The sequence below is a fragment of the Phyllostomus discolor genome, chromosome 3 (genome assembly GCF_004126475.2).
Source record: "Phyllostomus discolor isolate MPI-MPIP mPhyDis1 chromosome 3, mPhyDis1.pri.v3, whole genome shotgun sequence".
In the NCBI taxonomy this organism is placed as follows: Eukaryota; Metazoa; Chordata; class Mammalia; order Chiroptera; family Phyllostomidae; genus Phyllostomus; species Phyllostomus discolor.
Window position 1 is genome coordinate 150256534 of NC_040905.2, and position 25482 is coordinate 150282015.

General features: G+C 38.5%; 1 protein-coding gene and 1 pseudogene across 2 annotated transcripts in view; one reads left to right on the plus strand and one right to left on the minus strand.

Annotated features, from left to right (window-relative positions):
- ADAMTSL1 (ADAMTS like 1) overlaps positions 1 to 25482 on the minus strand; it is a 907410-nt gene that overhangs the window by 707858 nt on the left and 174070 nt on the right. The window lies entirely within an intron of this gene.
- On the plus strand, positions 21595 to 22749 carry LOC114502655 (annotated as a pseudogene).

The window sequence follows — 25482 nt, forward strand, 5'->3', positions numbered from 1 at the left end:
CCATGGTGCTTCCTGCTCTCCCAGAAGAGGTGATACAAGATAAAGATACACCAGATGAGGCCGAATGGTAGAAGCCGTGCAGGTTATTCTGATGGTGAGAGGTTAGCAGGAGGCTGTTAGCTCCACAGGAAGGTAGGGGGCTATGTTCCTCTCTCCGAGCCAGTGCCCTATGGTAGGATGAAGGTTCAAGCACTTTAAGTTCAGGGACACAGTGCCTTATTGAAGTCCTCCAGCACATGGGACTTACAGAGGCCAATGTGGACCTGCAATGGGGTAACTCAGAGTAACGAGTATAGACAAGAAACAGTACCTGGAAGTGTCTCCTTAGATAAACATTCCTTTCCTCTCTCTGTTTCCATGGGGAACAGGAAAGATTTCTAGACCTCAAATCAGTTCCTGCTGGCTGTGAATCACACACCAGACGCTATCCTGCACTGGAGCCATTTTACAGTTCAGACACAGAATTTCAGGATCCCAGGGTTGAAAAGGAACTCACAGTCATCCATCCTTTCTTGTAAAAAGCTGGTGTTATATGCAGGACAGATGCTTTTCTGATTATGATATATCTAGTATTCTGTTATTTTACCATAAATACGATTAACTTAATAAAAACAAAATAGTCTAAATGTATCCATCCTTATATCTTCTTGCTTATGGGCCCAGCCCTCACCTATAAACTGATCCAAGCAAAAGACAAACACTGGCAGAAAAGAGCTGAGATTAAAGAGATAATGAGGAAAGACATGCAAAAGGAGAGAAGGTCTCTGTGGATGTTTTGAGTTTTTTCAGGAAACTATTAGCCAGTCCCAGCTCTGCCCCAGAAAACCACGTGACCCACGTGACAAACCCTCCTCCTCCTTTGGCCTGCAATGTTCTCATCTATAAAAGGGTGTAGTGCAGAAAGGTGTCCAAATTCTCCTCTAACTCTATCAGTCTGTGATTCTGATCAGTCTGACTTCTGTGCTAGCATGAACTTTAAGGAAATAAGTTTGCAATCAAGAGGCATTTAGGATTTCATAGTTTAACACCAGTAAGAAAGGCATTCAAAATAAAAAATACATGTATAGGTAAGCCTTTGTCTCCTTTAACCATAATATTATGCTAGGCTGACCAGAGTTTATTCTTCCCTGGATATAGATATAAAACAGATTATACCAGTAGTAAAACAATGTATTATTAAAATAAAATTTCTGCACATTATTTTGAAAAAAAAAAAAAAACAATAGGGAGACATACCTATAATCCTAATGTGTTTGTGGTGTGTTTTATAAAAACTTGTATAGATCATTTCTATGTTTTTGTTGTAATGCATGTAAAATGTAGTTTTCTCTTTTTAAAAAATAAGTTATTTTGTACTTGGTATTTTTAAAAATAATTTCCACAAAAGTCTTCTATGGTTACCTTCCTTCTGCTCTTGTTTGTCAAGGTTATCTGTGTATCAGGGTTATCCTATAGCCTAAATACCTACTTTCTTAGTTATTTGCTAGGGCGATATAGGAAAGAGAGATTAGGACTTGGGGTTGGGGGAGGAAAATAGGGTGAGGGAGGGAGAAGAGTGATGGAGGGAGAGGGGAAAGATTGAAATCCTTAATTTCTGTTGAGAGTTAAATTTCTGAATTTGTAGAATCCCAGTGATTCCTGAGTTCATTAGAGATTGTGGTTTATGCATCACATTCAATATTTTAATTCAAATTCTACAACCTGAGTGTGTTTTTACCAACACAGATGATATCCAGGAAAACTATCTTTGGTGCTGTGTTTATATATGCAAATCCCATTACCCTTGGGGCCCATTAGTAGCTTAACAGAAAATATAAAGCAATTTTCTGATTTTCCATGATCACATCCCACTAAGATCAGAGCCTCATAGAATTCTCTCAAAATTTAAACACTATTTGAGACTTTGTATACTTAGATATCTTTCTACTTAACTAAACCTCCCATGACACAAGCCGCTTGACAACTTTATGTATCTAGTCATCCAATAGGCCAAAAATTTTCATCAGACTCAGCAATCATCAGGCAACTTGTCAGCTCTTATTGAAAACATCTCAAATCTATCATCTACTTAAGCCCTAATCTAGTTGCAGATGCCTCTTCGAAACAAAGGTAAAGGTCCAATTCTACTATACTGAATTACCACACTATTGCCATAGAAACATGAGGGAAACATACGTAAGGCTCCTGCCATTTGAAAAAAAAAAAAAAGAAAATGAAATGGTGGTGTGCTTAGATTCTTTTCTTTACATGGCACTTCTGAGACCAAGGACAGCTTCCTGGGAACCCTTCCTGTACTCTGTCTACAGCCAAACTGACAGGCACCTACCTCTCCTTACTCCCCACACAGCCACGTGTTGACAGTGGAGACTCCTTAAAACAAGGATGACAAACTGTAAAAACTTTCCACATGCAGCATGCCAAACATCTAAGCTAGATGTATTCCTTTTCAAGCCCACCAACCTAGAGAAACATTTTGGCTCTGGTGGAAATGTTTGTATGCTCCTTCTATTAAAGTGTGTGTATTTTCATACACTCCACACACTCCATTTGTTAAAAATCCCCCTCAATTTTTCCTCAATCTACTCCCACACCATTCACATACACCCACACCCAGTTCACATTGCTATTACATCAGAACATGTTGTCTCAGGGAAGAAGTACAGTACAATCCATCTGGTGGCTTAGATAGTGAATCACAAAGTGAAGGAAAATGGCTTTATCACCTGTTTCTTCCCATTAGCTGCATAGGCTTCTCTTCAGGTCTAAATGGTCCGGCTGCTCCACATGCTTTCCCACTAACTCACCCTGCCTGGCACAAAAACTGCCACAGCTGTGTCATGTGTCACATATTATTCACAATGATGGTTATGCACTGAAGAGCTGTCTTTAGAACTCAGAGATGCCTCCCTGCTGGCTGCACTGCATTTTGGTGAACACACAGTTTAGAAGCTCTGCCTTGTCACTCCGCCTTCCCCACCCAAGTTGGCAAAAGCCAGTTGGGTCATGACCATGTGTGCTGCTGATGATAAACTGAAATTGCTTATGTAGGGAACTCCCTCTCTCTTCTCACACTGTAACTATTTGTTGCAATCTGGGCTTTCAACACACTGTTTTTGCATCCACAGGCATCACCACAGACACATTTTTTAGAAGATTCAGAGATAACTAATTAAAACCCATGTTGAGTTGTTTGGATAACTGCTTAATACTAGATTTACCCAAATCGTTATTTCATCCAATCTTCTTCTATTTCTATGATATTCTGCCAAAATGCTGGTGCTTTACGTTTTCTAGAATATTATAACAGCTTGAAATTGAATAGTTTTTGTGTCCCCAGGCTCAAAATGACATTAGCTGATTTCACTCCCCAAGTGTTTATTGAATACCTGCTATAACAGGTGGGCACTCTGCTGTGTGTGGTGAGCACACCAATACGTTGGGGAGACAGACTAGTACACAGATGGCTACAACACTGAATAATAAGGACAATGCCAAAGGAGCCTGGGAAGCATATAAAGGGGTACCATGCTCCATACAGAAAGCTCACAAAGGACATCCAGGTAAAACATGATGCTGGAACTAAATCTTAAAAGAACATGGCTACAAATAGGTAAGAGGGATAAGAGGAACAATAAGAGGGGTCCATGGAGAGATTCAGGCAAGCTTGATGTGGGTGGTGGTTGCATGAGTGTGTTCACTTTGATTCATCATAGTTGTGATTTAGGTACTTTTCTAAAAGTATTTTACATGTAAGAAAAAACATTGTTAAAAGATCACTGGGGTATCTGCTGGAATTTAACATTGATAAGAACATTATGAGATAGTTATAATAATCTTTATTCTGTAGATGAGGAAACTGAGATTCATTCACCACTCAACGAATATTTTCTGGATGCGGGTGATATATTGGGCTCTGTGATCATGCTAGACTTTTGGTGGTGAGCAATTCAGGCAAGGTTCCTGCTAGTATAAGGTTCACACTCTAACTGCAGTTGAGTAATTTGTCCCATAAGGTCAAACTTGTCATAAAAGTCGGAGCCAGATTCAAAACTAACTGTGCCAATTCTGCAGCCTCTGTTCTCTCTAGCACACTGCACACAGCCAGATTTAGTCTTTTTCTTATAATCTGTGAAAGCCATTGAAGAGATTTCAGTAGCAGAAAAACATGATCACATCTAGAGTTTAGAATAACCACTGGCAACAGTGTGGAGAAAATATTTAATACAGAAGAGCAGTTACATTTATGGACAATGGATTTTCAACAAAGGTACCAAAACAATTAAATGGGTTAATAACAGTCTTTTCAGCAAATAACGGTGGATAGTTGGATATCCATATGTAAAAGCATGGACTTGGAAGCCTAACTTATCATATAGAAAATTTACCTCAAATAGATCAAAGAACTAAACTACAAAACTCTTAGAAGAAAACATATGGGTAAATCTTCATGAGCTTGGATTAGGCAATGGTTTATTAGATATGACACCAAAAGCACAAGTAACAAAAGAAATGATAAATGAATTGCACTTCCATTTGATTTTTTTAAAATAAGAGATGGAATCTACTCTGATAATTTGAAACATTTTTCCCTCCAAGTAGTACCAAACCGTATAATGAGTCTCTCCAACTAATTTGTAAGTAAGAAAGTTCTATTTCCTGTCTGGAGTTTGACAGTGTTTTCAGCATTGGATACTAGGAATTACTCTTTATATATTCAAAAGAGAGAATAGAGAGAGAGATGACCAGAAAGCTATTTCAAAAAATTGAAATAGTTAGGAAATGTTTGAACTTACTGAATTGCCTTTTGCATTGCAAAAGCATCAAGTATGCACTACCTTAAAACGGCTTTCCATTTTTTTTCTCTGAAATAAGTTTAGAGCACTCAGAAATTCAATTCGAATAATTACTTTGTTCTTTTTCTTAATTGTCGTTAAGTACAGTTGTCTCCATTTCCCCGCTCCCCCCCAATCCTAGCCATCCCCACCTTCTACCCTCAATCCTACCCCCTTTGGCTTTGTCCATGTGTTCTTTATATGTGTTCCTTGACAACCCTCCCTCTTTTCCCCTCATTATCCGCTCCCACCTCCCCTCTGGTCACTGTCAGTTTGTTCTTAATTTCAATCAAATAATTACTTTTTAAACATCCTGATTTTATATACATGTGTGTATGTCACTCATATGCTATATTACATATATTAGGCATATGCAATTGGACTTTATCAAAATTAAAAATGTTTAAAGGCCACTCCAGTATCAACATAAAAAGACACTCCACAGAATAGAAGAAAATATTTGCAAATCATACATCTGATAAGGGCCTAGTATCCATAATATAGTATTAAAGAACAATCACAACTCAGCAATAAAGACACAAATAAAATTCAGCAGGAGATTGGAATCAGTATTTTTCCAAAGAAAATATACAAATGGCCAGTATGCACATGAAAAGATGCTCAACATTATTAGGCATTAGGAAAATGCAAACCAAACCACAATGAGATACCACATACCCAGCAGAATGGCTAAAATCAAACAGACAGGAAATAACAAATCTTGGCAAGAACGTGGAGGAACAGGATACTTCATACTGCTGATGAGAACACAAAATTGTGCAATAACTTTGGGAAAACAATTTGACAGTTTTTTAAAAAGTTAAACATGATGTTTAACACAGAGTCCTTTTAAAGATGGAGTTGAATAGGACACAGTAATCATATTTGTAGGCATATACATGAAAGAATTAGAAACCTAGGCTCATACAAACAATTAGAGATAAATGTTCATAGCATTATTTTTTTTATATAGCCAAAAATGTGAAAATAACCTATATGCCCACAAACTCATGAATGGATATATAAAATGTGGTCTATCCATACAATAGCATAGTATTCTTGCATAAAAAAAGACTGAGGCATTGATTCATGGTATAACTTGAATGAACTTGGAATTGCATCATGTGAAGTGAAAGGAACCTGACACAAAAGGCCATATCACATGATTCTATTAAAATTAAATGTCTAGAATAGGCAAAACCACAGAGACAGAAAACAGGTTTCTGGTTACTTTGAATTAGGGTGTGGAGAAAATGGAGAATGACTGTTAATTGGTATGAGATTTCTTGTTGAAGTGAAGAAAATGTTGCAAAGGGTTCTGAGTGGTGATGGTTGCAAAAGTGTATGCAGAGGCAGGCAGGCAGTATATAGATAGCAAGAAATGGTCACTCAGAAACTCATCAGTCTTAGAGGTAAAAAGAAATAATATCATTTTAGTTTTTTCCTCATTGCAGGAGTCTTACACATTTCTTTCTTGTACGACATGTGTATAGAGTGTATACGTCATCCATATGCTACATGTGTACAGAAAGTATACCATAGAAAAAGACTGTAGGGAATAAAGACAGAAGTTATCTCTTTTTCAGTATTTATCTTTCAGTGGGATTGCAAATAACCTTTGTTTTCCTTATAGTTTTTTGGTATTTCTCAAATGTTCTATAACATGTTTGTATTCTTTTTGTAGTCAGAAAAAAATACATCTTAACGACTTTTTGAACAAGCTGCAGGCTGCATAATTGCTTTTACTTCAAGGTTCCCCCTTTAGAGACAGAACTTGAACTTACTGGTGGGTGGGCATTAATGCCAATTGCAACACAACCAATACAAATTCATTAATACCACAAAAACCAATTAGTTTGAGTTTTTTGTCTGCGCAACTCTCTTGATGCTTTGAGCTGTTTTATAAAAATGGAATAATATCAAACACATTGCTGAATTTTATACACAGGCTTGCTCTTTGTGTAGGATTGTCTGTATTTGTTTTAGGCGAAGGGAAAAGAAAGTCTCTGATGACATTTTGCAAATACCAGTTGATGATTTTCAAAACTATTTCTTTTTCCTAGAGCCAATTGTATTCTTTGGAAGTCTATTCCCATCTGCCATCAATAAAAAAAAACTTATCTCAGAACATGGTTGTTTGAAATGTCATTGCAGCACTCCACCTATTTTCTTGTGAAGGAAGAAAAAACACCCCAAAGCTTTGGTTGACTTCAATGTTCTGGAGGGCCAGACTGTATTTCTATATAGAGTGGGTATAGCAAAAAAACATGGAGGTTGAGGGGAAAGGAGAGAGAACAGACAGCTTCAGTATCAAACATTAATTAAATAAGCAAATTTGTTAGCTCCATTCCATTATTAATTCTTAGGATGAATTAGGTTTTATGATTGAAAAAGTTTAAAATACATCCTGTACTGAGGTTTCTCAAATATAATGTGCATATCAGTCTTCTGAGACTTTGATTAAAATGTAAATTCTGAGTTAGTAAGTCTGACCAGGGCTAATGTTCTGCATTTCTAGTTTGTGTGAGTTTCATGTACATCTACAATGTTATGCATATGCAGACAAAATTGTAATGTTCAATGAAGAATACCTGGATTAGATATAAGTTTTGCCATTTTATTTTTGATGCAGACTATTCTATAGCTATAGCCCCATTAATAATAAAAAAGAAGATATAAATTCCTCTTAAAATGTTAAATATGGCTGTGGCACACAATCTCCCACAATCCCTGCCTCTGCTACCCTCATGTAGTCCGCTGGCATATGGCAGCAGGATTGGTATACAATCAATAGGATGGAGCACAACTGCTGCTATGTCATTTCAACGATCAGGTTATAAAAGATATGGGGCTTCCACCTTGTGCACTCTTGCATGTTCTCTCAATCACCCATCCTGGGGGAAGCCAGCTGGCATTGTGTGAGCAGTCCAAGGGAGGAAGGTCCACATGGTGAGGAACTGAGATCTCCTGCCAACAGCCACAGGGGTGAACTTGAAGGGAGATCCTTCAGCTAGTCAAGTTTTCAGACAACTACAACCCCAGCCTACATCTCGGCTGCAACCTAGAGATACCTGATCCATAATCACCCAGCTACTGATAGATTCTTCACCCTCAGAAACTTATAGGTTCATGAAAATGTGTTGTTTTAAGCTACCAAGTTGTGGGGCATATACATGGCAATAACTAACAAACACATGGGCAAAAATGATATATAGAGTAATGAATCCACAGAAAATTGATGTTTCTAAACTCACAGATTTTTAAATTAAAATCATCAAAAAGTGATTAGGAATTTTTGACATCCTGTGGTTTGAAAAAACATGCTCTCCAATGGATGACTTCTCAATCTCTGTCTCTGTCACTCACAGAGCAGTGTTGGAAGGAGGTGAGAGGGAAACCAGCCCCTCCTCACACACACATGCCCTGAGTTCCACACCTGGCAATGTTATCACTGTGCTTTCTCCCAGCTCAGCAGTCTGCCCTTTTCCCTCGGGAAACTAAACCGAGACTTAAAGTAGTAGGAAGTACCACTCCAACTTATCTGTGAAATTGTGACAAGGGAGGAAAACCATCTTATGTTCAGGTCACCTAGAAAGGTAGCCCCGGCTGGTGTAGCTCAGTGGATTGCACGTGGGCCTATGAAGCAAAGGGTCACTGGTTTGATTCCCAGCCAGGGCACGTGCCTGGGTTGTAGGCCAGGTCCCCAGTAGAGGGTGTGCAAGAGTCAACCACAAATTCATGTTTCTGGCCCTCTCTTTTTCCTTCCCTTCTCCACTCTCTAAAAATAAAATAATTATGCTAAGCCAAGTAAGCCAGGTGGTGAAAGACAAATACCATATGATCTCACCTTTAACAGGAACCTAAACAACAAAACAAATAAGCAAAATATAACCTAAGACACTGAAATAGAGAACAGGCTGACAGTGACCAGAGGGGAGAGGGGAGGGAATTTCAGGGGAAAGGGGGGAAGGGTTTACAGGAACAAATATAAAGGACACATGGACAAAAACTAGGAGGGTGGAAATGGGAGGGAGGTGGGGCGGGAGGGGTGGGAGAGCTGGGATGGGAGTAACGGACAGGAAACTGTATTTGAACAATGATTAAAATAAATTTTAAAATAAAATAAAATAAAATAAAATAAAATAAAAATAATCTTTAAAAATAAAATAAAGGTAAGAACTAATTCTTAGGTAATAATAATAATGTTTAGTGTCCATCAAAAGTAAGAACATTATTATGACAATATTTGTTCATTGGAATGATACCAACTGCTTAGCAAAAGCAGTTACTTAGTTTGCTGATCCCTTTTTATATATATACTCCAGTCATTCTCACAAATTCATGAGGTAGGGGCAGTGATCATTCCCATTTTATAGATGAAGAAACCGTGGGTTAAGTCACTTGCTCAAAGTGCCACCTCCAGTTAGGTGATGGGGACAGTCTGGCTCCAGAGTCCCCCTTTCAACTCCTCTACACTGGCCCTCATTAATTCCAAATATACCTACTACATTACCAACTATTGATTCAAAAACCAAAGTAAAGTCAAAGTGACATGCTTTCACTATTTAGTCTCTTAGTTAGGAAATGTAGGGATTCTAGACATCTTGGAAATAGCGGTGTTTTCAGATCAACTACAATTTTGAAGAAAGGCACAGGAGTTCAGAAGGGTTTATGAGCAATTGCCTTCACTCTGTGTCAAACTGACAGTGCAGATGACACTGAGGCTTTCTAAGTCCCACCTAATCCTACGTGCTGAGCATGGAAAGATAAACTTGTCCCATCTGCATTTTGTGATTTTAACAGTTGGCCATGCTGTTTCTATGTTTATCTTTGTTTTCTGCTTCTTAGTTCCAAAGTTTTCTCCCTCTCCCCCATTAAAGGTGATCTCAGACTGAAAGCTGGCTGGCTCACTTCGCTGAGCATACCAGTCGGATCATGAATAATGACTGGGCACTTGCCTTCAGGGAAGTTCCTAACAACAGGATTGAATCCAGCTGCCATGTGTTGCCTAAACTGAACATTCAAACAAGGTGGAAAACATTAGATCTGTGTCCTTGGATACTGGTAGCTTCAAGGACTGTTTATTACTCAGCATCTTAAATCAAAATAGAAGGAGGTTTTATCCTGGGTACTATGTTTCCAGTGCACATCTCCTTAGGTAAGGTTAGAATCCTTTCACAGCCAGTCTGTTCTTCAGTAAGAATCACTGGGTGAACCAGAATTGTTGCCTGTCTCCTCTACTTCTGAATAGCAGCAGTAGCACTTCTTTTATTTTATTCAAGAGGCATATGATCCTTTTTGACTCTCAGAATAGAAGGACAATTTAGGAAACTCATGCAGTGATAGCAAACCCAGACCTACCTGCCAGATGTTTCTCTAAGAGTTTACTTTGGGCTTTTACATAATGATACATTTGTGATGGATTTAATTAAATTTGTGGATTCTATTTTAGGACTTTGTTGTAAGTAAGTACATTAAATGGAAGGTTGAAGAATGTAAAGTTTTAAATAGTCAAGTCTTAAAGCAAAATGCATAGTTAGTTCATATTTGGAATGCTTGTGTGGTTCACCGTGGGGAAATGGAGAAGCAGGGTAGACAAGGATGGTTTCATTAGAGAGGTCCAGTGTAATATATATTTTTCAGTTTATCCTTTCATTGATTTACTCAGAAAGTATTTATTGTGTATGTACTACAAATCAGACTCTGTTCTAGACATTTAGGATGTTTCAGTGAACAAAGCAGACAGAGATCCCTGCCTCTGAGGAATTACTTTCTAGTCAGAGGAGACAGATGCTAAATAATAAATGTAATAGGTAAATTCTACCATTTGTTAGGTGATGAGTGCCATGGTGGGAAGGGTGGAAAGAGTCCTTTTTTTTTTAGAATAACATCATTTATTTTTTAAGATTTTATTTATTTATTTTTAGAGAGGAAAGGGAGGGAGATAAAGAGAGGGAGAGAGAAACATCAATGTGCGGTTGCTGGGGGTCATGGCCTGCAAGCCAGGTATGTGCCCTGACTGGGAATCAAACCTGCGATATTTTGGTTCACAGCCCACACTCAATCCACTGAGCTACACCAGCCTGGGCTCAGGAGTCCTATTTTAAATAAGATGATCAGTGTGAGTCTCATAAAAAAACTGACATTTCAGGTAAGATTTAAAAGAGGCTGAAGGAAGTTTCTGTAGAGATTGCTGAAAGAACTTTCAATTGGTGAAAGCAGCCAATGCATGGTCCCAAGGCAGGAGTGTGCCTGATGTATGAGAACCAGCAATGAGCTCGAGTGGCTGGGGCAGGGAAGCAAGGCGGGCAGCAGTCCGAGCGCGGATAACAGAGGCCATTCCAAGGACTTCCACCTTCCCTCTGAAGGGGCCCTTACTACAGGGTTTTTAGAAAAGTATTTTTACTGGATCATTTTGGCTGCTATACAGAGACAGGGAAAAGCACAGGGACCAGCAGCAGACTATTGGAGCAATCTAAAGTGGAGAAGATGGTGATTCAAAATAGGTAGTCCACAAGGTAGAATAAGGATTGAGTAGGCTTTAGACTTTCTGAAAGTAGAGCCAGCACTCACTGCATTAGCTGATGGGTGTGATACAGAGAAATCAAGATGCCAATTAAGGTGTTAGGCTTCAGCAATTTGAAGAATGGAGTTTTCTTCAGTTAAGATGGGAAAGGCTGCAGGTAGTAGGATGGTAATTTTAGACATTTTAAATTTGAAACATCAGTTAGAAATCCAAGTAGAAGTGAATAGGCAGCTGGACACCAGAGACTAAGGAGAGAAGTCTGGACTGGAAATAAGGTATTTTAATAAAAATAGACTTTTTTTGGCCACTAGATAAGACATCCACATGAAACGTGTAAGTCTCCTCCATGTGAGCCTTATGACTACTGGGGGAACCACACTGGATGGAAAGAATTAATTAATAGAGAGACTTCATAATAAAGACTTCACATAAAGAGCATAGTTTCTAACCATGTGTCCATCAGATGGACAGATATTTGTGTGAAACAAAAACCTAGTAACCAATAGGCTTTATATCACAAACACAAATTTTGTTCAAAGTAATCAGTATAACTGATGCAAATGTAGTGACTTTGCTCTAAAAGATGTATGTGTCAAGAGAAAAATCCTATGCAGAAGCAATTTAAATTTTCCTCTCTCAACTTCTGCTTTTTACCATTTCTTGAAGTTACTGATTCTCTGAAGGCAATCTGGTAGAACTATGTAGTACATAAATGGTCCATAAATGTCTGTGTTCACAGTTTACGCAGTGGAAATTATTCCTATTTATAATCTTTCAACATGTGCTAGAGTCAAGATCACAACTGCACAGGGAAGGAAACCCCACCCCCTACTAAGATTTTCAACGTCATGTTTCTGCTGTCTCCAGCAGCACTGGTGTGATGTCATAGATGGCTAACTCACCAACACCAAAAAACAGTTTTATAAGGCACAATGTAGTAAAACTAGAGTCAAGGAGAAGCTACCATGTGTGAAAGTCATTCTGAGTATTGTTAGAGAAAATAGGTTTAGACTCTTGAAAGGAAAAGCTGTTTCCTTTGCTTTGACAGGGAGCATGCCTAGGAGCCAAAAGCAGGGACTCTGCAGCCAGATTCCCTAAGTTTAAATGCCAGCTCAGTACTGGCTGTGTGACCATGAACAAGCTGCCTAACCTCTCTGTGCCCTACCACCATTGTCTGCAAAATGAGAATAACCACAGAACCTACCTCATAAGTGTTGTTGAAAATATTAAATGAAATAATATTGATAAAGTCATTTACAAAGCTCCTGGAAAACAGTAAACCCTATAGAACGTTTTTATAAGTCCGTAAGTAAAATGCTTATTTTTCTTTTTGAAAGTGTACCTCCTTCTGCTTACCTCTGCCATTGGTGAATGTTTTTCATATTTTTTACAGCTTTTTAGAAACTGCCGGCAGCAGTTACATACTTCTGAGCTTTATTCCCATAATTGTAGACTCGTTCTTCTCTACAACTCATCTCTGAGGTAGTTTCTGAGGCATGCCGGTCCTCTGCCTGCCTTCCAGAAATTGCCTGCAGCACGCCTGGTGGGGTTCCAAGTTCTCCACAGTCAGCCAAGTAAGGTTTAGTGTTATTTTTCATCACCTTGACGTCAGTGAGAAATATCACTAAATTAATGCAAAAAAGATGTTCAATAGGATTTCATGAATAACTCAAAGCCCACTGCAAATACAGGATTGTCTGTGATGTTTTGAATTGATGGAAATCTGTCCAGGGATTTCCAGCAATTCATAAACCAATTTCAGCTGACCGATTTAAAGCTTCATTTTGTAAAATCTTGTGAGTCAGAATGAAAGTGGAGTCTCTTCCAGGCAAACACCCCAAATTGATTCAATTATCATTGACAACTAATGAATTCACTGTAGGTATCAGCAAAAGTCCCTTACAGACAGAGCTGACCACAGCAGCTTACGTCCAAACACTTCTGACTTACCTTCCAACATGACTGAGGAAAGAATTGTCTCCACCTCATTAGGCCTGCCTACACTGATTTCTAACTCCCTCAGTCCCTTCAGCCTTCACCACTGTCTTTGGATGTGCTTGATAAATGACATGTGCAAAAGTCATTCCACTTGTACTCTAAGCTTGAGAACTTTCTCCCACATGTTTCTTTTAGGCTGCCAATATCCATCAGCAAGGGATTTAACATGAATCTTCTTTGTATTCTTGATATTTTGAGCTCCAGAGTCTGATGTAACACTTTTATTTCTCCACATATGAGCAACATCAAATGCAAAAAAAAAAAAAAGTGGGGTCTTCAAAATAATAATTTTAAGAATATTCTTTATGGGAGAATCTTCCTCAATTTTTATATTTTACTGTGCTTTTTGCTTAGGTTGTGCTTTTCTTCCTCCCTCCTTCCCTCATTTTTAGCATTATTGCTGTTTAAGACTTGCTCATTCTGGTATCAGGGTAGTAGCTCCAGCCTCCAGAAAGTTTGGCTCCCTTTTAATTTCCTCCTTCAGTATCTGCAGCACAAACTTACCAAAGCAAACTCCTTCTCTAGAATCGAATCCTCTAGGGAGAGTAATTTAGGTGAATGACCAACCTGCATCATTTCATTAAAACTGCTATCAATGTTGACTTTTTTCCATGTGAAATAAAATGCATATTTCTTAGCCTTCTTGCAACTTCATCTCTCAGTGGCATGTGACCTAAGTAAAGCCTTTTCCTTTTTTAGCTCTTAAAATTCCACCTTTTCCCTCATATTTCTTCTACCACTCTTGATTCTCCGTATTGGTCTTAACTGATCTCAGACTCCTATTTCATTCCCTGTAGTTATGACACTTGTCTTTTCTTTCTCACTTCACTGAACTGAGCAATTCCAGCTCCACTACTCACTAGCTGTGTGACTTTGAGAAAGTTATTCAGTTTCTTTGTGTCTAAGTTTTCTCATCTACAAAGTGGAATAACAGTATCTAACTCATAAGGTTGTTCCATTAGATATTGAGTTAATATTTAGTATCTTAATCTTAAAGTATAGTTGCAAACAGTTAAGTAGAGTTATTTAACACTTAATATTAAGCCTTTAATATTAAGTATACTTAATAGTTGGAGTTAATATTTATACATGCTCTGATCAGTGACTGACATATAATAAGCACTGTTAAAATGTTTAATTTTTTCATTAAATCTCATGGTTTCAAATTATCACCCATGTGCTGATGACTCTCCAGACCTACATTTTCAACCAAGATCTCTTTCTCTAGAATCCAAGTATTCTCACCTAGAGGCTCCATAAATACTTTAAGATCCATCAGCTCTCATAATCGTATCTCCTTACCTGCTCTGTCTCAAGAATTGGCACCACCCAGCTGCCCATGCCAGGACATAATCCTTGGTTGTATTTTCTGCTTCAACACACACATCCCACCATCAATGCCATTAACTCATTTCCCTAGACTTATTTGGACTCCATCCTGGTATCTCCAATAGTTCCTATTCCCATCGATCTTCCTCACTGCAAAGGAGAAAACTTACAGTTTTCTTTCTAAGACTTCTTTCTAATCAGATGTTGTACCCATGAAAATTCTTTCCTAATGCCCTACCTTCACCATTATCATTTTCCAGTGAGACCCCAAGTGCGTTAGCATGGTGTACCATGTCTTCCTGCTTGACCTATTTATTGTCCTTCATCTCTGTTTTTTCAGCAAATCTTCACCTCCTACAATCCAACCATGTCTAAATGACTTTTCTTTTCCCAAGTATGCCACAATTGCTCAGAATTCAGCCTTAGTATGCATCACCCCATTTTCTAGTCCCCATAATCTTCAAGCTAACCCATTATAATTTTAGAGTTGTTTGGGGGATAAGCCCTGAACTGAACATTAGACCAAGTATGATTTAATACCCTTTGAAAACCCTTAATTTTTCTTCTGTCAGAGAAGGATCATCGAGTCAACATACAAATGTTAAGCTCTTGTGTGCCAGACCTGTGCTAGAGTCTAAGGATAGAATACTAAATAGATGGTACCCCTTCCTTTGTAAGGTTTGTATTGTAGGGGGAATGTTGACTTGTTGACTTTGAGCTAAATAAACAAGTCAATAATAGTAAATTCCCAGCAAGTCTCTACCAAAAAAAAAAATAAGTAGTCTGACTGTGTTCTGCTACTGCCTCTTCCTACTGTGCATACTTCTATTATAGCTCATATCACTATACTGCCACTCCTCGTTTTCTGTGTGTTTTAGTTTAGGCTTTAACCAACAATGGGACAAGGCCTTGAGTGCAGGTGGTTTATTTGGTGGATGATCTCAGGAAGCATAGATGAGGGGAATTAAGACAAGGGAAGAAGTACATTAAGGGCTATGTTAACAAGTGGATGGCTGCTACAGGCAACCCCCCGTGAATCTCTATGGGAGACTCTCTGGAACATATCTTAGAATCATCAGACCAGATAGAATGAGAACTGATACACCCCATCTCTATTAATCCAGCGTGGCCCCTTGGGTCACTGCATTTCCAGGTTGTACTTGCATGTGGGTCAATTCAGGTGGGCCAAGGCAACAATGGTTGGGACCTCAATAACATCTACTACACTGTCCAGTTTCCCTACCAGTCTGAGCAACAAAGGAAATATATATTACCAGCCTCCCTATTCAGAGGACTTATTAGAGTGCCTAGGGCAGTGTCTGCTTGGTAAGTGTATTGAATGAACAGACAAATCTCCACCATATCAACATGATAAAATAAATAATCAGAAACCTGAGATATATCAGGTTTCTGTTGCTCTGTAACACTGAGGGCTAAGAGAGTACAGGTAAGGAAAGTTTTCTTGGTGAAATACAAGATACAAAACTCACTGATTATATGCCTGAAAAGATTTCTTTTTTTCTTTCTAACCAATGACCACAGTCACAGATTGAATATTTGCGTACTGTCCCCCAAATGATATGCTGAAGCTCCAATACCCCACCCCCCCACCTTCGCCCAAAGTGACTCTATCTGGAGAGAGTGCCTTTATGGAGGTAATTAAGGTTAAATGAGGTCATACAGGTGGTGAGCTCTGATCCAATAGGACTAGGGTCCTTATAAGACACCATGCCAGAGAGCTTGCATTGGCTCCCTCTCTACCACATGAGGACACAGAGAGCAGGCAGATGTCTGCAAGCCAGGAAACGTCTTCATCAGAGACCAATCCTGTCATACCTCAAGTTTGGATTTTCCAGCCTCCAGAATTGTGAGGAATACATTTCAGTTGTTTAAGCCACTAGTGAGAGCTATTTCAGTGTGGCAGTCCAGCCAGACTAAGACAATCACATTGAAAAGATTTCCGCTATCAGGTGAGGTGGGCTCACTAATGACACCAGGAAAGAGTTGTTAAATTTTATGCTGATTTGTCTAGAAAAATTCAATTTTATTCTTCAGGTTTTTAAATCTATCTTGAAATCTTAAGGATAAATATTTGTTGAAAATGATGGTGATAGGCTTTGCGCAGGTTGCTTCCTTGGCATAAGTGACTTCCCATTTCATAGGTGCATACAATAAGCACATAAAATAGTTAAAAATGCTTCTTGAACATCAAATAACTCATACTAAACACATTGATGAGTTAAGTGTAAATAAATGAGAAACACATGGATAACATTTTCCTTAAAAACATAAAGCTTTAGACATTAAATGAAAAAGAGACTGACAAAACACATCTGGGGTTTTGCCCACTGCAAAATTACTTTTAGATTTGGATATTAAAACACATTACAATTCAATGTGTCTAGCTTGAGTATAAGCTCTTGGTTTATAAAATAATGCTTGTCACACAATGATAGGGAAGATAGTATCGATAGACAATTATGAGAATTCAACCCTGACCTAGGAAACAGAAAATTCCTCATTTAAAAGTAGAAAGGTCAATTTCCTTTATGTTATTTTTAGCCAGGGAAGCTTAAAGGAACATATTTTTGTACTTCACTCTGAAAAAGTGAACAAATGGAAAGGCATCATTTTAGAGAATAAAATTGTTATTGTTGCTACCTTTTTTACATTATAGTATAGAAGCAGATGAGAGGGGTATTTGCTTCACTTAAGTTTGTTAAACAAAGCTGATAAAAAAAAAAAACTAGGTTTAACCATGCCCCCAAGTCAACAACTGATACACATTGTGGGAGGGCTGTGTTGGTTAACTTGTCCTGCTCATGGGTGTCCAGACTCACTTTGCTCCTTAATGATAACCTATGAGCAAACATAGCAAAGTAAGGTCAAAAGATAAACTGGGATCTGGGGTCTAGCTAAGTGGCTTTTGTGTAAACTGGTAGCTTTGCAAAAATATAAAGAGCCTATTTCCATTTAGCCGAGAGACTCCTCAAGCCTGAGCTAAAGCTCTATGGTCAGCATAAAAAATATGGCCACTGCCATAATTCCATCCCATCAGTGTTTCTCTTGCAAAAGAATGTCTGGCTCACATTTGGACCCCTAAAAGCTTCTGGCTTAGGATGTTCCAGCTGAACTTGTGGCTGTTTGAAAAACAGTGCAAAGGAAGGAGGTCCAAGGAAGTTGTCCCTTGAACTGAGGATCTTGATTTTAATCCTAGACCCTAGTGTCCTGGATTCTCAGAGGTTTTCTACATCTCCTTAGTCTAATAATACCTTCCCTACCTTCAGCATTTTCCAGGCCCTAGTTCTCAGCACCAATTCCTTCTTGACAATCCTCTGACCAACCCAGAACCAACGAGAGTTGAAGAAGATTGAATGATCATGGATAAGTCTTCATTGGCCAAGAGATGCCTGGAGCTGAAAACTAGATACTCTATGGCCAATTGTCCTCAGATCCAGGTCAGAAAAAAACAACAGATGCCTGTGGAAAATATTCAAAGAAATAGAGTCCTCAGGCACCAAAAAGGAGAACACAATTCAAGGAAAACTCAGCAACTGAAAGTAGACTTTAAGGAAAGAGGAAAGTAAAGCATTAATGAATAATGAAAAGGCATCTGGAAGCCAGGGGCTGATTGTCTGCCTTGACTGGCTGGGAGTGGGGAGCAGCTAAACTTCTTCCTTTGCCCATGTTTCTGCTTCTCTCTTCAAGATTATTCTCTACTCCTTTCATAAACCAAATTAATTTGAACAGACCAGTGAAAGGTAAAACTGCTAATGAAAGAAAATATGATATCAGTCTGTCACTCTCTCTGCTCTTTGATTTTATGGGCAGGGGCAAGCAGGAACAAGTGTGGCTGTAAATCTGTCCCACTGACATATCATCACAGGACTGCAGACACTGTGCAATTGCAAGAACAGTACCCTGCTGCTGATGGCTAAGAATTCTGTGGGACCTGGGGTTCACAGTGCCTCAGAATTGGCTACATGTTTTTAGTGAAGGGGGGCAATAAGATTGTCTGGTATAAACTTCAGATGTGTGTTTTATTGTTATTATCAAGGATCTGTTTTGTCCCAGGACTCCACGTTCTGATACAAGCACATCTTTTTATTCATACCCTTAGAATTTTAAAGACCTGGCCAAGAGGCCACCTGGGTATGCCTCAAATTTACCCTCAGGAAGGAGGAAGTGGGAGTCCTAAAATAAAGTTAGAAGAAAGAAGGCAGGAGGATGATTCATTACCTAAGGCACCTACATTCTTGAATGTCCCCAAATTGGCCAACCATATGATTCAAGGTAGAACTGCAGTCAACTGTGGCCTGAGTTAATGTGCCTTTGGTCCAAACTCTTCCTGGATGACCTGCTGTGTAGGAGGAAACAACTGAATGTTTCCAAGTGACCCCTAGCTATGCTTAATCACTACGCAGCTACGGAATTACTGACCTCTTCCAATTAAAAAAGACAAAGAGAGAACACACAGGTACATAGAGAGAAAACATAGGAATAAACATCTAAGAATATAAAAAAGAAAAGATTATAATAGAAATTTATTTCATCCAATAAACTGCAAATTAAGTGAGGGATAGAGATGTGTCCAAAAATATTTATATTTTGTTCAACAAGCCCTAAACTTCTAAACTCTATATAGGCAATTGAGAAAGGCCTTTCATGATACACCTTCTTATGTCATTTTATGAAATTGATGGTGGGTTGTGAAGATTGCAGGATTGAGCACTGTCTATCAGTTAATTATGGCCTCAAGCCCTGACTGTGTGTGACTTGGTTGGGTGTCCTCCCACAAAGCAAAAGGTCACGGGTTTGATTTCTGGTCAGGGCACACGCCTGGGTTGAGGATTCAGTCCCCATGTGAGGGGCAACTGACTGCTGTTTCTCTCACACATTGATGTTTCTCTCCCTCTCTTTCTCCCTTCCTTCTTCTCCCTCTAAAATAAATAAATAAAATCTTTTAAAAATAATAATTATGGCCTCAAACTTTTAATAATTCTCTACCACTATCAAGAAAAACAATATAAAGTACCCCCTTACCCACTTGCACACACCAATGCTTTCGTGGCTACCTTCTGGCGAATTTAAACTGTAAATGCTTTCTTACAATTTTTGTTTTAATACTGAAAGAGTTTCACTGTGAGAGATGCATCATTATATGATAGAAAAATCTAGAAAACCCTCTCATTCAAAGTCCATGACAGGAGATATTAAACAGCTCATCCCCACTGACTGTTACTTATCAATGTTCAAGTAGATTTTAAGAATAAAATTAAAAACAGCTCTAAGTATCTTTGATATTGAGGATTCATTTTTAAAATAAATGCAAGAAACTAGAGTAGACTCCAGGGGCTCTACAACCTCCTATATACTAAACAAAAACCAATATTTTTTATTTTCACATTCTCCATGTCCTGGCCTCCAAAAATCTGTAAGATCACGCCTCTCAAAGCTCGTGCCTTCAGGAGTGAACATGGATACTTTTTGCACGCTTCTCTCAAAGTTAAGAGTTTGAGGCCTCAGAGGAAGGTAAACACCCCAAATTCTTTCTTCAAAAGAGGCTTTAGCTATGGAAATCCTTTGTTCTAGTCTAATAAAGATCAACTTTCTAAAATCACTAAGTATAAAGCCACTCTCTATGTATTTTAGAGACAGGGCTCTTTCAGGCATCAATTTATTCTATTGCCCACCAGAAATCAGCAGTGGTTTGGTGGCAGGAAATCACACCAGAAGCTTGGCACTATGGGTATGAAGAGTTGGGCTAGTCACACTCACCCCGTTTGATACCTGGTGGCAAACTTTCTTATCTGTACCAGGTTATATAATTGCCTTACCATTATTGTCATAAGGCATGCTATGGACTTCATATTCACAATGATAATTTAATGTTTTCATGGGGGTGTGTGGAAAAGGAGCACATGAACATAGTCTGGACCTCATGAATCTGGTCTAAAGCTCAAGGAAATGGGTTTATATATATATTTTTTGCTTAAATTATATTGAGTCTTCAAACTATCATTTCTTTTCTTGTCATTATTTTTTTTATTCTATATTCTTCTCAAGTTCCAGAATTTGACTATAAAAATCACACTGTCCCAGAGTTTGGCTATAAAAATCATACTATTTTCATATCCATCTAGAACTTCAGTGCCTTTTTGTCCAAAGTTACTGCTATATTCAGTACCACAACAAAATACCGATTTCATTTCATAGTGTCTCCCACTGTGAATTTTCACTACTAAGTTGTGTTTCAACATGATGCATGCGAAGGAAATGCTTCCACTCGGAGAGTTAGAGGTAAACTCTCATACTACTATAATTCAAATCTGCATTCAGATCCTGGGAATTGCAAAATACATGTACATGGAGCCAATCAATGTAAAACTGCTAGACTGGGAGCCAGCAACTTGCAGATCATGAAAGGGAATAAAGAAGCATCATAGCACTATGTGTGAATCAATTCCATCTCCACATCACAAGACTAATTTACAATATCTAATCACTTAGAACAGGTACAGCACTGCAGTTGTACAAGAATGATTAGATATGAGGTTAATAAAGGACAGAAGGGCTACCCACACATATGACACAGAGCTAGGTGGGATGGCAAATGGGGGGTGGAGTCGAGGTCGTGGGAGAAGGAGGAGGCAGCAGTCAATCCCTATAAATGGTGCCTAAGCAGGACCTGAAGCCTAAATTCCAGGAGGGTGGGTGAGTGCTGTGCTTCCATGGGCCTCTTCTTTAGGAAGCAAAGTATGTAAAGGTTGCCATAAAGGACAAACAAGTGAAATATGTTATACATTACAGTTGCCATAAAGGACAAGTGAAATATATTTTATATATTACAGTGGAATAAAAATTGAGATGAGTTGGTTCCGGAACGCAGAGTACTCAGATACATGGACACTAATTTGCAGAAACAGTGAGAACTTCAGGATGCAATATGGAGGAATATGCAGAGGGGAAGATGAGAGTGGCCACCTAGGAAAGAAGACATCTGGTCTGCAACAGAAAAATGTTGAAGTGAAAATAAAAAAGAACAAACAGAAAGCCCCTGGAAATGGAGAGGAGGCAGTACCAGTGGGACACCTCAGCCTCCTCATAAGAGCTCAAGTAGCTCCTACTGTAGAAAATGAGGAAATATTCATGAACAGAGTTGAAGTTAAAGATTCCTAAAGAACTAAAACCACAGCTCGTTGATGACTGGGACTTAATCACCCAGCAGAAACAACTCTTTTATTTATTTATATTTTTTCTCACCTGAGGATACATTTATTGATTTTAGAGAGAAAAAGGAAGAAAGGGAGAGAGAAACATCGATAATTTCCCCCCCATGTGTGCTTCAACCAGTGACTGAACCCACAACATAGGTATGTGCCTTGACTAGGGATTGAACTCACAGCCTTTTGGTGTACAAGGCAACGCTCTAACCAACGGAACCACCCAGCTGGAGCAGAAAGAGCTCTTTTATATTACTGCCAAATGTGGATTCCATTCTGGAGGATTATGCAAATTACAAGAAATGTCCAGGAAACACAGACAAAAAGGAGTATGCTGTTAATGAAGTTGTGGTAAGGATAAAGGAATACTTCAATGTAATGTTAGGCACTGAGCTACTCTACAAATTTGGGAGACCGCAGTGTGCTGAAATTCTCACAGATCAGTGTGATGCACCTGTGTTCCAGGTGTACCTTGTATAGAGCACCACATCTACTGGGATTATTGGTATGAATTAGAGTGGTATTGGCCTATACACCTCTGGATGAGAAGAGCCTTGCTTTATTACCAAACTGTCTTCACGATTTCCTAAAATACCTGGCCAAGAATTCTACAACTTTGTTTAATACCAGTGATTATGAATGAAGTGTTTCCTTCTGAGTGCCACTGGAGAGCTGTGTGAGGACTTACTTATGCTTACATTTGGGTCTCTATAACAGATTTCTGTTCTTAGTCCTTCCCTTGTACAAATGATGTACTATGAAAATGTTAGTGTGTAATAGAATTGATGTTTGTTTTCTTCCTGATTTTAAATAAAGAAAATAAAGGGGACTATAGCTCTTTTCTTCTTTTCCTTTTTTTTCCACTTCAAAGTTGCTACCAGCATATTAATGGACAATGAAGACAGACACACTGCAGAGTGTTCTATTGCCTAGTTGACAAAGCTGTTTTTGAATGTTGGTGGTTCTATTCCTTTGACAAAATGCTGACAAAATGCTCTAATTCCTAGTGCCAAATGTTCAATTCATTGTATATAACTGATCACACTCATCCAGATGGACTCCTTTTTTTTTAAATTGGTGCTTAAAGAGCTTATCCTTTGCAGGTCATCCATGTTGTTCCTTAGGCATTTTATCTTTCCTCAGATTGCTGAAGAGTGGTGGCTTGTTTATGGTGTTTGTATTTGTGCCTAATGAACATTTTAACATGATAGACACAATGCATTGTCTAGCTAGAGTTTTCTGGAAAAGCCAAACTTTTAGGAGGTGCTTTTCAGATCTTCAAGAATTTTTTCTTTATATTTCAAAAAAATTAAAAAATGCACAAAAATAGTGAACAAATATAAAATTCTATTCTTAAATGCCTGGGAAACGTTGCATTAAAAAATTCCAAATATAGATAGTCTACAACTCATTCTTGCTAGTCAGTCAAGAGATCTTTGTGAAATGTCTTCCTTTTTAAAAAATGGCCTGGCAGTATATGCTCTGTTTGATTATACTTGGATTGGATATCCAGGGCCATTCTTATTATCTAAACTTACACCATTTTTCTTGTTGACCAGAACCTCATCCAAAAACTCAACTGTACAATTGTTGCTACTTGCAAGCTGCTCTGTTGCAAATAACTGAACAAGTGAAGGTGAGGGTGGCATTTTCAAAGTCAAGAAGAGATTATGTGGATTCCATTTTAATTTGTCTACACTCTTTTTGATCACAGGTAATTATAAATTGGCTCTAGTTCAAAGACAGACAGAGATCTTAAACTCATGCAGTCTTTACAAGATTCACAATAGTAGCCCTGCTTCTTTGGGCCTTTTCTCCTTAGCACAATGAATGTGCGCTAAGCAGAGTTGAAACTTGTCCTGAAAAACTCATGGCCTCAGGGGTTCCATTGAGAAATGCTGTGTGGGCAAACAAAGCTCTCTCTTTGCAGCTTTACAAATGATAGGTTTTCACTTTATAAGATGTTTTCACTGCCTTCTTAAAGCATCCGCTGATGCAAAACAATGTGGGCCAGCAATTCCAGTCTAGCATTTCTCTGTGAAAACAAATGCCTATTCATGTGAGACCCACTCTCTCTCTTAGTTAACTGCTCTCATTGAGGAGCTGGGAGAACTAGATGTGGAGCAAGGGGACTCAAGTGAGATGCTAGCCATAAGTGGTGTGATTCCGCTTCCCTTCAAGCACAGCCCTGTCACCACTGACCTGCCCATGGATAGACTGGATAGTTCAGAACAAGCACTGCCTGAAACTCCCAAGGAAAAAAAGAAGGTAATGAGAGTTACCCTAGGAGTTCCAAGATATTATCTGCATAGAGAATAAACCAAGAACCTCCTGAGCTATGTTACAGAATTGTGCGTGAGGTGGTTATGGAAATGAACATCCAACTGCTATACCAAACCTGACCTACAGGCAATTGGTTTGATGAGTTCCCCTAATTTTTAGAACCCTGACATTGTCCAGAGGGTCTGTGTTTTTGTTCTAATCTCCAGGGAGGATCACTTGACTAATTTGTCAGTGCAGTTTAAAGAAAATGACTAGTCAGCATAAGATGTCACTAACTTAAATAGAATTATGTCTATGTATACATTCTACTAGGGTTGTATCTTTCTACAACATCTTCCCCATAGAAATAATCTATGTCCTTTATTATACTTGGCCTTATGGGTGAGGTCTGCAAAGAACTATCTGGGAGGCCAGGTTACTTTCTGCTTTCTGCTTTTTATGTGATGTTGCCTGTACAACAATATTCTTTCAAGCATCACATTTGTCTCTCTCAGTCAGAACACCACAAAAATTAAGAAGATAATATCTTCTAAGGTAAAGGGCTTACAATGCTCTATGATCATCAGTAAGGGGTCTTAATTATATAATATCAAATGAAATGTCAAAATGTATAGCTTGGAAGGCTGTGAAAATATGAACAGAGGTTCTCCTTTTCCTTCTTTTTCCAGGCTATTCTATTAAGACACTGTCAGTTTGAACAAGGGCAGCCAAGTCTTAATTATCCATAGTAATCAAGTCATGGCTAATTAACACTCACAGATCATAGACTCACAGAAATTTTAGAGTTATACAGGAAGTCAGGGGGCATTTAGGACAATTCATATGTTTTGCAGATAGGATAACCAAGGTCAGAAAGGTTAAGTCTTGAACAAATTTATATATTTAATAAGGGGCAGAGCCTAGAATAGAATAGAGTTTCTGCCTCAGTTTACTTCTCTATTTTTACTCTCTCCCATTAATTATTTTTACAGGTTGTTCATTCAGTCATTCATTTTAGCATACAACCTTGCCCTCTTTCCCAAAAATAAAAGTTCTTAGGGGCATAGTTTTCTGAGTCAACCCTAATACAACCTTTCAAATCTAATTTGCCTTACTGTACTCCTATTCTCCCTTCATTTAAAGCATGATGTATGTGACAAAATAACAATCAGTCACAGGAGAATGAAAGCATGGGGTACTGGTGATTCACAAACAGGACATGCAAGGTGTGAATTATTAATTTTAGCAATTAAAGAGGCAGCCCAATACTGTGACTATGGTCACATATGGGGTACAGGTGGTATTTGGAAAA